The following is a 12,253-nucleotide window of genomic DNA, read 5'->3' as shown; positions in this document are numbered from 1 at the left end:
TTTTTGCTACAGCAAGTCGACCTGAACTCGATGAAGGCACGCCTAAGAGCAGTTTGGGTGGCAAAATTGCCGTGCTGCCAAAATTTACCTTTGTGCTTCTGCATGACACTTCTTGTGCATCTTTTAGTGGCTTAACACGTACTCCGGAGCCCATCTTTTATTGGCCCAACACTGGCAATGTGTGTTGCATGAAAATTGGTCTTGGAGTATGTGTTGGGCCACTAAAAGATACTCAAGAAGTGACATGTGGAAGCGCAAAGGAATATTTTGGCAGTGTGGCTATTTTGCCGTCCAAACTGCTCCCAGTCACGTCTTCTCCAAGTCCAGGTTGACTTGCTTACATGTATTATTGGAGCCGCATGGCAAGGGATGCGTAATGGAATGGACTCTGTCACGTGCCACTGAGTATGTCAAGTGGGGTCTAGCCGTTAGAATGGATCTAGGAAACATGAGTGTAGCTTTGCGAAACCGTTGGGCAAAAATAGTGTAGTTATTTGATAAGGTCACATGAAATTATAGTTTTCTCACAATTTTTGCAAAGTATGTGTAGTTTTATGATATAAAAGGACAAAAAAAATGTAGTTCAGTAAAATAGCTTTCTAAAAGTGTAATTTTGTGATAGTTTTGAGGAACATAGCGTAGTTTGCGAAATTTACTCTAAAAAAGCACTTCTTATATAAAGTTGGTTGCAGTTATCAGTAGCAAATAATAATACTATAGACTTCATAACGTTCAAAAGATCGACATTGAACTACCGTTTATGTTCTTCTCAATGAGAAGCAGGAGGCAGCAAGTTAACCGGACGAAAACGAGAAGAAAAAATCTCAAACAACCTAACTAACTGGCTAGTGGCTATACAAAGTTTACAAACAGGGTACCAACTATGAGCACTAGTAATGAGCTGCAAAGATTGGCGACGAGAATCAGCATTCTGCATATCCAAATTCGTGGTGTCAAAGGGGCCCCAGCTGCGGATCAGGATTGATTTTCCGACTTAGGATCTGGGTTTGCAGAATCTGTTGGCTGTGCGGGTGATAACTTACCCTGCAAACATCAAGCTAAGTGACCTATCATTAGCAGTCATTTCGAGGTTATCGGTAAGGGTGTAGCTTGCGGTTTACAGTAAACTGCCGTATAAGGAGCACAACATTGCTCATACCATGTCGATATCTCCTTTGGATTCAAGAGCACAGTCAGCTAGTTCTGTATTCGCAGTTAGTGGCTCCAGAGATGGCAAGGAAGAGGACTAAAAGCATGTAGAGAACTCACATTGTTTATACGATCCTACAACTACAGAAAGTGGGGATTGTACCCATGCCAGACAAACAATGTAATCATAAGGGTTCTTACCTTAAGTGGGTTTTGTACTTGCGTGCTGCCAGGATTCATTTCCACCTGATGTTCAACATTTGGATCGGTGGCTATACAAAATATGGAAATAACACAATTGAGAAACAAAACCCCGAGTCATGGAAACATGAATTGAGAAGTTAAATAAAAATATATATATCTGCAGGGTAGTGGTCTGCATGTGGCTCAATAAATTATTATACCATGATTGTCAAGTGCCAACTGGAACTATAGCTGACCAATATCTTGGATGGACTGTAGGTGGATCTTCTAACATGTGCAGAAAGGAAACTCAGAACTCAGATTGCATGAAAAGAAATATGAATTATGACAATGACATCCATGTGTTGGCTAACATTCCATGACCGTCCTTGAATACATTATGAGATGCTGTAAACAACTCATAAGAACAACCATATTCATAGAGTAGCAAATAAAAGAAAAAGAAAGAATACCATATTCTGCCTCCAACAGGATGATGGAATGATAGAGGCGGATAAAAACCTCCTCCTACATGCTACTGAGTACTACAAATATATTTTTGACCCTTAGGGTAAACCTTTATTCCATTTTGATGCTAACTATTGGAGTGGGGATGAAAAAATCAATGAGGAGGGTAATGCTGATCTAACCAGGCCTTTCACGGTTGAGGAGGTTAAAGATGCTATTTCCGCCATGGAAAAAAATACTGCCCCAAGCCCAGATCATTTGCCTATTGGGTTTTACCAACAATGCTGGGACAATGTGGAGATTGAGATGATGAATATGTTCCATGACTTCTATGAGCAGAATTTAGACATTTGTAGATTAAACTATGGGATTATTACCCTTCTCCTCAAGCTGCAAGAGGCCAATAGAATACAATAGTACATACCTATTTGTATCCTAAATGTCATCTACAAAATTTTCACGAAATTTTTGACCTTGAGGTTGGAAAAGCACATGCATAGGTTGATAGATTGTTGCCAAAATTGTTTTATAAAAGATAGAAACATCATGGAGGGATAATGTGTCTACATGAATCCATGCACGATACTAAAATCAGAAAAAGGAATGGACTAGTGTTGAAGATTGACTTCAAAAAATCTTACGATAAAGTCAATTGGGAATTCCTTTTCAAATTCCTGGAACAGAGAAGGTTCAATGAGAGATGGTGCCAATGGATGAAAGCAGTGGTAACCCAGGGTACTCTCAGTGCTAAAGTGAATGGTAAAATTGAGCCTTATTTTCAGAGAAAAAAGGTGTGAGACAGGGTGATCCTTTGTCCCCTTTCCTTTTTAATATTACTACAGATACTCTTGCTAAAATGGTGGCTATAGCCAAACGAAATCATCTTGTTAAGGGATTGATTCCTGAATATGTTAAAAATGGGGTGGCCATTCTTCGGTATGCAGATGACACTATTGTGCTCATGCAAGACAATGTGGAGCTATGTCTGGTCTCAAAATTAACTTCCAAAAAAGTGAAGTTCTGATGATAGGTCAAGAGGAGGACAATAAAATATTTTATGCTGAAATGTTTAACTGTGCCATTGGCAAATGGCCTATCAAATACCTTGCAGTCCCTGTATCCAGTAGTAGACTTCATGTGTTGCACTAGTTGCCTTTGTATGAGAAGTTAATAAAAAGGCTTGATGGTTGGCAAGGCGGCTGTCTCTCCCTGGGGGGGGGGGGCAGAAATACTTTGCTCAACTCCAGCCTGAGCAGTGTGCCCATTTAACACATGTCTATGTATCTTCTCCTTAAAACCATCCATTCCAAGCTAGACAAAACGAGGAAGTTCTTTTGGCAGGGTGGTAAATTAAAAAAAAGGTATCATCTAGTCAAATGGACTAAGGTTTGTAGTCCAAGGAAAAAGGGTGGTCTTGGAATACAAGATCTCAGCAAGCTAAACATCAGACTGTTGTGCAAATGGTGGTGAAAATTAGAAAATGATAATGGCCTCTGGCAATATATTGTGGAGAAGAAGTATATTAGAGATAAATGTATCTCCCGGCTAAAATATAACTCTAAAAATTCCCTTGTGTGGAATGACTTACTAAAGGTTAAAAACCTGAGGGTGGGAAATGGTAGTAGAACTGACTTATGGAGAGATACCTAGTGTGGGGAAGTGCCTTTTATTGGCAAATTTAAGGGTCTTTTTGAGATCTGTAATGATCAATACATAATAGTGGCTTCTGCTGCCTCAAAGCATTGGAATTTGTCTTATAGGAGATGGCTTAATGAGGAGCTTCAATGCCATTTAAGAAGAATGAGAGATGTCCTCATGACTTGTGTCTTGTCTTCTAAGAAGGATAAGCCCATTTGGATTTGGGGGGACTCCGAAAGCTTCACTGTGAGGACCATGTATAGCCCACCTTTGTAGGGACCAAAATGGGTTACCCTATCATGTAATCTGGAAAGCCAAGATTCCTCTGAAAATAAAAATCTTTATGTGGTTATTACATCAGAACGCCATCCTTACTAGAGATAACCTCGCCAGGAGGAACTGGACTGGTGACCCTAGATGTATTTTCTGTTGTGAACTTGAAAGCATTAACCACCTGTTTTTTGGATGCACAATGGCTAATTATGTGTGGAGTCTGGTTGAGTTGGTTTGGGGGGCAACCTGTCGGCCTGTGAGCATTGAGCAGTATTTTATTTGGGTTAATGACTTTCTCCCTGGTGGGGAAAGGTTTTACATGGTGGGCTTAGCGGCTATTATCTGGGCAATTTGGAGAATGAGGAACAGAGTAATCTTTGATAAAAAAAAGCTGTTAGATCTCCTGCTGAAATTGTTTGTTGTGCCTGCTCGTTTTTGCGTTATTGGGCAGGTCTCCAGGATGGGCAACTTCAAGACATTCTCCTGGTCGGCGTGCAAACCCTACCAGAAACAACACTCTTCTTCCACCCCAAGAAACAGGGAGACGAGATGGTCACCGCCAAGCCCAGCTAGTGAATCAGAGCTTAGAGCAAGCACCAGGTTTAGCTGGTAGGGCCGTCGACGATAGTCTGCTGAACTCTGGTCGTCGTGTGATGTTTATTATGACCATGTTTTGGGGGTGAGGTGCCTGGTTAAGCTCACCCTGTGTACATATGGACTTGTGTTTGGGCTGTACCATTTAGTGTGTGTCCAGGTGTGTGCACGCTTTTGTGTTTCTTCGGCAGGTTTCGGTTTGGAGCAGCCCTTTGCGCTCTGTTAGTGGTCTCAGTTGTTTGCTACGGTCTTAGCTCGTTCTTTTGTAATGCGAATAGTGGGACATTTTGTAATTTTGTTACATTGAGTAATGAAATTCGAGGAGGACCCGTTCTGAAAAAAAAAACTCATAAGAACAACCGGATACCAAGCTCTTCGAATCAGGAGGGTTTACCTGCCTCATCAATATCAGTTACCGACGTATGCTCACTGGGTAGCCCGCATTGTGTACCTGGAATGCTACTGACGTTCCATGTAGCATTGGAAGCATGTTAAGATTACAATAAAAAATCACTTCTTGTTGAAAACACTAAATGTTTTAAGGAAATGCCCACCTTTCAGGTTGTTCTTTATTAACATCTTGTACATCTTGGCTTTCAGAAGCTGGTGAAAAGCTTTTCATTCCCTAGCGTACAATTAGGAGAAAGAACAAATGCCTCAATTTAAGAAAAGTAGCTTCTGCACATGACGTATTTGGATGAAATAACGTACAAAAGATTTTACTCAAATATTTGCATCTTACCTCATGCCCGATACTAGTGAATATATCTTGGAATTTCCGTAAAGCATGCAGTTACCATGTTATGAAGCTCCATATGCATTGCCTGTGTAAAGAATAGGCACAATCAATTTGGAACCTCAGAAGCAACTGGAAAGTTGCAATATTAGTAACAGATAACCTGCTTCTCTGAAGTTAGCCTCTCAATAATCTCATCCTTCACTAATAAAGCTTTCTTAAGGTAACTATCATTAAAGAGAAAACAACTAATTTGATGATTGTGAAAGAAAATGAAGATCGAGTACATGCAATGCATTTGACTTAGTAAATGGATATTTCTTCTAGTTGGGGCTGAAAACTGTTGCTAAGCTTCTCGGTATCAAGGTGATCCTTCAACTCATATATGATCCTTGCCCTTCTCCGTAGTTCAAGCTGGTAACTACTGATTTTGCTTTCCAAAAAATTAAGTTTCTCTGCATAAATGAAACAAGAGAGTTAATGCAAAAGAGAGGATCGGACAAAGAATATACAGTAACCATTGCCATCAAATGAACTCGCGATCTGATCAAACAAGATTAAAATAAGCGGCAGTACCAACAAAATCTTTCTCAAGCACAGAAATCCTTTGGACTTTATCCTTCAAGCCAGCAACTGAAACAACAATGCAAATGACAATAGTGTATTACAAAAACACATTAAAAGAAATAAGGAAAAGTAAGAATCAAAATGATACTTAGTGGCCAGACAATGGTAGAATAAGCAAGTTCCAATTCTTATCATATTCATACCTAAACTTTCCTTCTCACCAACTAGACATTGCACATCACCTAGCACTTGTTTCACCGCAGCAACTTCCTTTTCTACCGAGCTAAATAAAACAAGACGGGAATTCAACTTTTCTGAAACTACGGCAATCTGTTTATCCTTCATCTGGATAGTCCATTGCAGAGAACAAGCAGAGTCCTACCTACGAAAATGATTAGCCAAACGTCAGTTTGCTTCCAAACATAGGTTCATTCAGAACCCAAACTGTAGGCTCCAAACAAATAAAATCAAGTATTTTGCATGCAAGAAAGAAAAACAGTGTTAGATATGTTTAGGAAGTCCATGCACCCTTCATATAATTAATGCTTTTACAACACCCAAAAAACCAAGGACAGAAGCAGATAACAGGTGATAGTGCAATTTATACAAAGTTTTAGAAACTATCTATATCGATGGAGATGCTATAAGAAAACTCTCAGCAAGTTATTTGAAAGAAAAGACACGAAAACAAATTCATTTCTAAAGAAACGATAGCCCAAACGTAAGAGGCAATTATAAAGGGTAGATACCTGCCTCGTAATGTTTTATGAAAGCCTCCCTAGATTGAAGCAGCCCCTCCATGCTCTCTTTCAAATTGTTTTCGTTTTTCTCATGTAGCTCATTCTCATTTTCAAGGCACTTTATCTGTAGAGAAGCGCAACAAATGTAAATAAAGACTATCAGCCCAAATGCCCAGTAGATGCAAAGCAGCATTGACAGCTAGCTTCACATGAGCAGTGAGTCGTGACAAATCGAAGGTAGCAAAATGTTCCTATACCTAATCAACAAATCCATTGGGTAAGGTGACACTATGATTTCTAAGCAATGATACACAATTACACATATGTCAATGTGGCCCCAACAGAGGTAACAACATGTCCTATAAACTCATGATTTGGGGATGGGGGGCCATATCGATCATCTGGGCCCAACAGAGCTAACAACAGCATGAGCACCAGAGCATGATTTACAATGCGTAAATCGAATTGGGCGAAGGAACTTTCTCCCACAACATTTCAACCTAGAAGCGATAATGGTGACATCACATCAAACCAGAAGCCAAAACCTTGGAGAGTGGGCACACATTCCATGGCTCTTGGTATTTGGTATAATGGCATCACAGGTAGAACTCACGACAATTTAACAACAATGCTCCCACGCGAGACTGCGAGAAGGCCCAAAACTAGGGAGAAATGTTAGGGAGCACGAACCGTGGACTCAAACCTCCTAAGCGCGTTGTCCAGCGCGACCACCTCCGCACGTAGCTCCCGTGCCTCCTTGCTGCGCTCCTCCTCCGCCTCCACCCACCTCTGCGCCCAAAACACCAACCTCCATCAGCGGACAAAACAACCCAAAGCTACCCTAGCATCTGTTGACGATCAAAATTAGCATATTGTGAATAATTTTGGTTCTAAAAGGTCTCTGGTTGACTGGTGAATAGTACTCCTACCGGTGAACAGTAGCTCCGACCATGATGAATATGTTTTGACCACGATGTAAGTTCCAACCATAGTAACAGTACTCTGCCAGATGGACAGTACCTTCGATAAGATAAACAATAACTCCGACTAGTGAACTTCCAGTGACTACGATTAGTTATCACGACCATTGAGGTAATCAGTGTCCATGGTTTATTTTAGCAGTTGGTCTCTAAACAGATGAAAGAGCTGATCGAATTCAAGTACATAGATACGTCAAGCATATAGTTGAATTCAACAAGGTCGAGCTATAATAAAAAATACTCTGGTAGATATACAAGAGTTTACATAATCAATTAGAAAAAATATGTTAGTTATAAAAAAATTGGAGATCAAAAGATATAACCGAATCATATCTGTAAGAGAATATCGATCATATGGGCCCAACAGAGCTAACAACAGCATGAGCACCAAAGCATGATTCACAATGCGTAACTTGAGTTGGGCCAAGGAACGTGCTCCCATAACATCGCAACCTAGAAGTGACAACTGTGACATCACATCAAACTAGAAATCATGGCAAAGCAATGCAGCGTGGGCATGCATTCCATGGTGGTTAGTATTTGGTAACCTCTTCTCCGAATTCTAGCAGCATGGCATCATAAGTAGAACTCACGACAATTCAACAACAATGCTCCCGAGTGAGATTGTGAAAAGGCCCAAAATTGAGAAGTGTCAGGGAGCATGAACCATGGACTCGAGCCTCCGGGGCACATCGTCCCATGCGGCCACCTCTGCGTGCAGCACCCACACCTCCCTAAGGCGTTCCTCCTCTACCTCCTCCCACCTCTACGCCCCAAAACACCAACCTCCATTAGCGGACGGAACAACCCAAAGCTACCTTAGCACCTGTTGATGACTGAAATTAACATATTATGAAGAATTTCGGTTCTAAAAGTTCCCTAGTTGACCGGTGAACAGTACTCCCACCAATGAACAGTAGCTCTGACCATGATGAATAGTGTTCTGACCACAGTATCAGTACTCCGCAAGATGGACAGTACCTTTGACAAGATAAACAGTAATTCCGACCAGTGAGGCAATCAATGAGCACAGTTTATTTTAGTAGTTGGTCTTCGAACAGGTGGAAGAGCTGGTCGGATTCAAGTATATGGATACGTCAAGCATGTAGTCGAATCCAAGAAAGTCGAGTTGCAATAAAGGATACTCGGGTAGATATATGAGAGTTTACGTGGTCGATTAGGAAAGTTTAGAGATCAAAAGGCATAACCGAATCATATCTGTAAATTATGTTCGGTTTGAATTAGGAGTCCTGATCTCTTACGACTAAGACCTGCCACCCTTTAAATATGAGAGGGCCACAGCCGATTGAGAAAATCAATCATTCGATCAAAACACAATTTATCTTTCGTTTTTATCTTTTTTGCCTAGCTTCTGTAGTCTTGTTCTCTCTTCCAATCTACATTACTATATGTTCTTGATCTCAACGACCAAAGACAAGCCGCTGGCCATCCGCGCTTCGACAGGGTCCCTCCTGAGCATGGGTGACAACGAAGGTCCGATAACACAGCGCCACGATCGGGGTATCCTGGGTGCTGCTCGTAGGATTGTGCACATGAGGTGCTCAGTGTTTGGCGTGACATATTTTCGCGTCAACAACACCCTAAACACTGAGAGAAATGTGTGCGGGAGCACACCTTGCCAGGGCTGCGGAGCTCCTCGTGGGCACTATGCTCCCGCTCCTGCGAAGGGGAGAAGGGGGTTAGTTACTTAGGGCTTTCGAGGACCAGGGGGCTCAGCGGGGTGGTGCGTTGGCTCATGCAGAGGAGGCGGAGCTTCAAGAGGAGGGCGAGGAGCTACAACTGCAGCTGCGATAGCGCCACCACCTCCACCTCCATCGTCGAGGAGAGGGACAGCTCCGGCCACACCCGATGATCCAACTTTGCTTGCTCTGTTAGGCTCTAACAATGCTGGAATCTTTTTATTTATATATTTCTTAATTTAAAAATTATATAGATATGCACCCAATTTGAAAATTTGCAGAAAATATACTCGTGTCACCGTTCCTTAGATGAAAAGTTAAAATCACCCGCTAAATGGGTGATAGGTTTAAATACCACCCTTTGATCGAGTAATATGTTGTTAGAGGGCAAGAAGCGGCCTCATCGGCTGCCACCGCGGCTGAGAACCTATCACCCACGAGCAATAACTTCAGAAATATCCTGTCCAACTGGCGACACAATAATCCGCGCAACAGTGGGGCCAAGGGACCCTTTCACCCATTGGATGAGCGATAAGTGATGATGCACTGGGCCTAGCAACAACCTCCCACCTGTCCAACTAGCGATTGGTTGATGTCCATTATAAAAAGCTACTGACATCCCTCAGGAGAGAGCTCTATGTTAGCTCTGTTGTCACACTATTGCAAAAAAAGAACAAGAAGGGGACGGGAGAGAAGAGACAAGGAAGGAAATGAGAAGAATAGCGGTGAGGCCCTGCCGAATTCGAACTTCATTGGTGGTAAATAATCTTATATTTGTACTTCATTTTGCAAACCACGAATATAGGTTAGCCATATGTCGGGACCGGTCTAAGGAAAGACCAATGCCCATACCATATATTGAGTTAGGAATCAAGCTAAATATATAGAGACTTCATAGATGATAAACAAAACACGATGTTATAACTTAACGTTATTACAACGGGGACCTTCGAGGATCAAGAAGCAAATAAACCCCGCAGCTAGCATGATATTCTTATTACGCATCTCCCACTGGCAATATGTAGGATCTAGGATGCCGACTAGAGGGAGGGTGAATATGTGGTTTTAGAACTAATTGCTTAGCGATCGAGAAAACTTATGGAAACAAACTAGATATCACTAGATCAATATAAGCAACTAAGAATTATGTCAAGGTTTACAATCCTAGGGTGACATGCAACAATTTTTATTCTAAAAAGATAAATTGCATAAGGTAAAATACATGAAAGTAAATTGCACAAGAGATGACACCCGAAATTTATCCCGTGGTATCGGTGATTTGCCGGTCACCCCTATTCCATGTTGAGGTGAGTTCAAGCTTCTAACCGCTTCTCTATCAAGTATACAATTCTCACACCAAGAAAGGGCTCACACCGAGTAACTTGATCTTAAGCCGGAATAGAACAATGAATTACTCAATACCTTGATTTCACCACAGTAGCACTTTACTACTCCGGCAAGGTGCTCAAAGCCTTTCAGAATCACCGTTGTGGCTCCTTCACAATCTTCTTTGAAGGGCTCAACGGTGCAATCAACTCCAAGCCATCTAGAAGGTGGCAATATTCAAGATTAACAAGTTAATGATACTTACTTGAAGGATCACTAGTGCCACAAAGCTCAAACTCTTCAAAGCTATGCACTATATGCTCTCACACTCTCAAATATGCAACCACTAAGCCAAGAGAGGGAGAGAAGGAGAGCAACTGCTCAAATATATTGTAATGAAGTGCTAGGGTGATCCCTTGAACCAGCAAGGGATCTATTTATAGCCCACCATTCAAAATGTGGTCGTTGCCCATGATTTGACAACCTCTTCATAACTCAATTAAACATGTTAGTCCACAAATTACGTATTTACCATTAATTACCAAAACTCAAATTAGGGGCCTAGATGCTTCAATCTCCCACTTTTTGGTAATTGATGATAATAACACTAAGAAATGATGTGATTTTAGTTTTGAGCTCACTTTTAGCACAAAGCATAAAGAAGACTCGAAGATGAGTTTCAATAGCAAGAAATCAAGATTATGAAATTTTAATAAATATAATTGCTATAAAAAACTCATGGTTAGGTAGGATCCCCCTACACATGTGCCCATAAAATTAGAGAGAAAACAAATGGCACAAGTTAAAGATTTGAATAAAATTTTGGCAGAGTTCACCTTGAATTCTTATATCCGAGGAAAGATATACAATCAATGAGATCACAATTTCAAATATATCACTAAAAAAATTCCTCAAGACATCCAACAACAATATTAGAACATTGAGATGAACAAAATGAGAAAAAAGTACACATAGTTCATCACATTACAATACTTAATGTTTTTAAAATAATATGATCACACACAATTAACATGCAACTATAAGAAACAAAGATGAAAAATGCAAGATAGAGTTCTTATGCATGATAGCTGAAAAGAAAGATTATTTCTTGTGCTTCACTTCTTCCATCTTCTCCCCCTTTGGCATCAAATACCAAAAAGTCTAGTCATCCCGAGGAGGAGGTGGAGGAGATATAGGATAGATACTGTAGAAATGATCTGTGAAGCTAGTGAATTTCTATTCAAGACCCTGTTGTCCAAGAGATAGGTTTTGAATCATGTCATTTAACTCTTGGTTTTGTTCACTGAGAGATGTGATGTCTTCTCTAGCAAGAGAGATATCCTGATGAGTGGACTGGAACTGTTATCATAGGTTAATAGTAGTTCTGTTAGAAACTTGCCTGAAAAGATTCCAAACTTTGCTGAAAGCTCTACTGGATAGATGCCATGTAGGGATCAAAGAATCTAGCTGGAGGTGCTCATTGAGGAGGAACTGGCTGTGCCTAAGGAGGAATACGAGGTTCCTCATGCTGACCTCCCTAAGCTGTAGGAACATCCTGACTTCCCTAACCTCTATGAAGAACACCAGGATTCAGCTTGAAAGTTCTGTATACCATATGCTTTGTCTCACAAGAGGTTTGGCGGGAGTTGGACTTCATGAGAACAAGAGATATGATATATAGAGCAAAATACAGATCGGGAGAGATGCTCACAGTTATATCATCAATAGCCTTCAGAATTAACTTGATCACATCAATTTTACACCTGATGGTATTCCAATAATGATTGCGAATGGCATTACTATTTCCATTTTTAGAGCAAAAGTGGCTCTAACAATCTTATTGTTACAAGTGACACCTTCAACCCTACACTGTTCCAAGGGTAATTTTAGAAACAACAC

At 40.8% G+C, this 12,253-nt stretch overlaps 1 pseudogene; it reads right to left on the bottom strand.

The window, feature by feature from the left end:
- Positions 1-975: 975 nt before the first annotated feature.
- On the bottom strand, positions 976-9,164 carry LOC133903008 (uncharacterized; annotated as a pseudogene).
- Positions 9,165-12,253: the final 3,089 nt, after the last annotated feature.

Source organism: Phragmites australis, chromosome 21 (assembly GCF_958298935.1).
Source record: "Phragmites australis chromosome 21, lpPhrAust1.1, whole genome shotgun sequence".
Taxonomy (NCBI): Eukaryota; Viridiplantae; Streptophyta; class Magnoliopsida; order Poales; family Poaceae; genus Phragmites; species Phragmites australis.
Note: the sequence above shows the minus strand (reverse complement) of the source record. Positions and strands in the feature narration are given on the sequence as shown.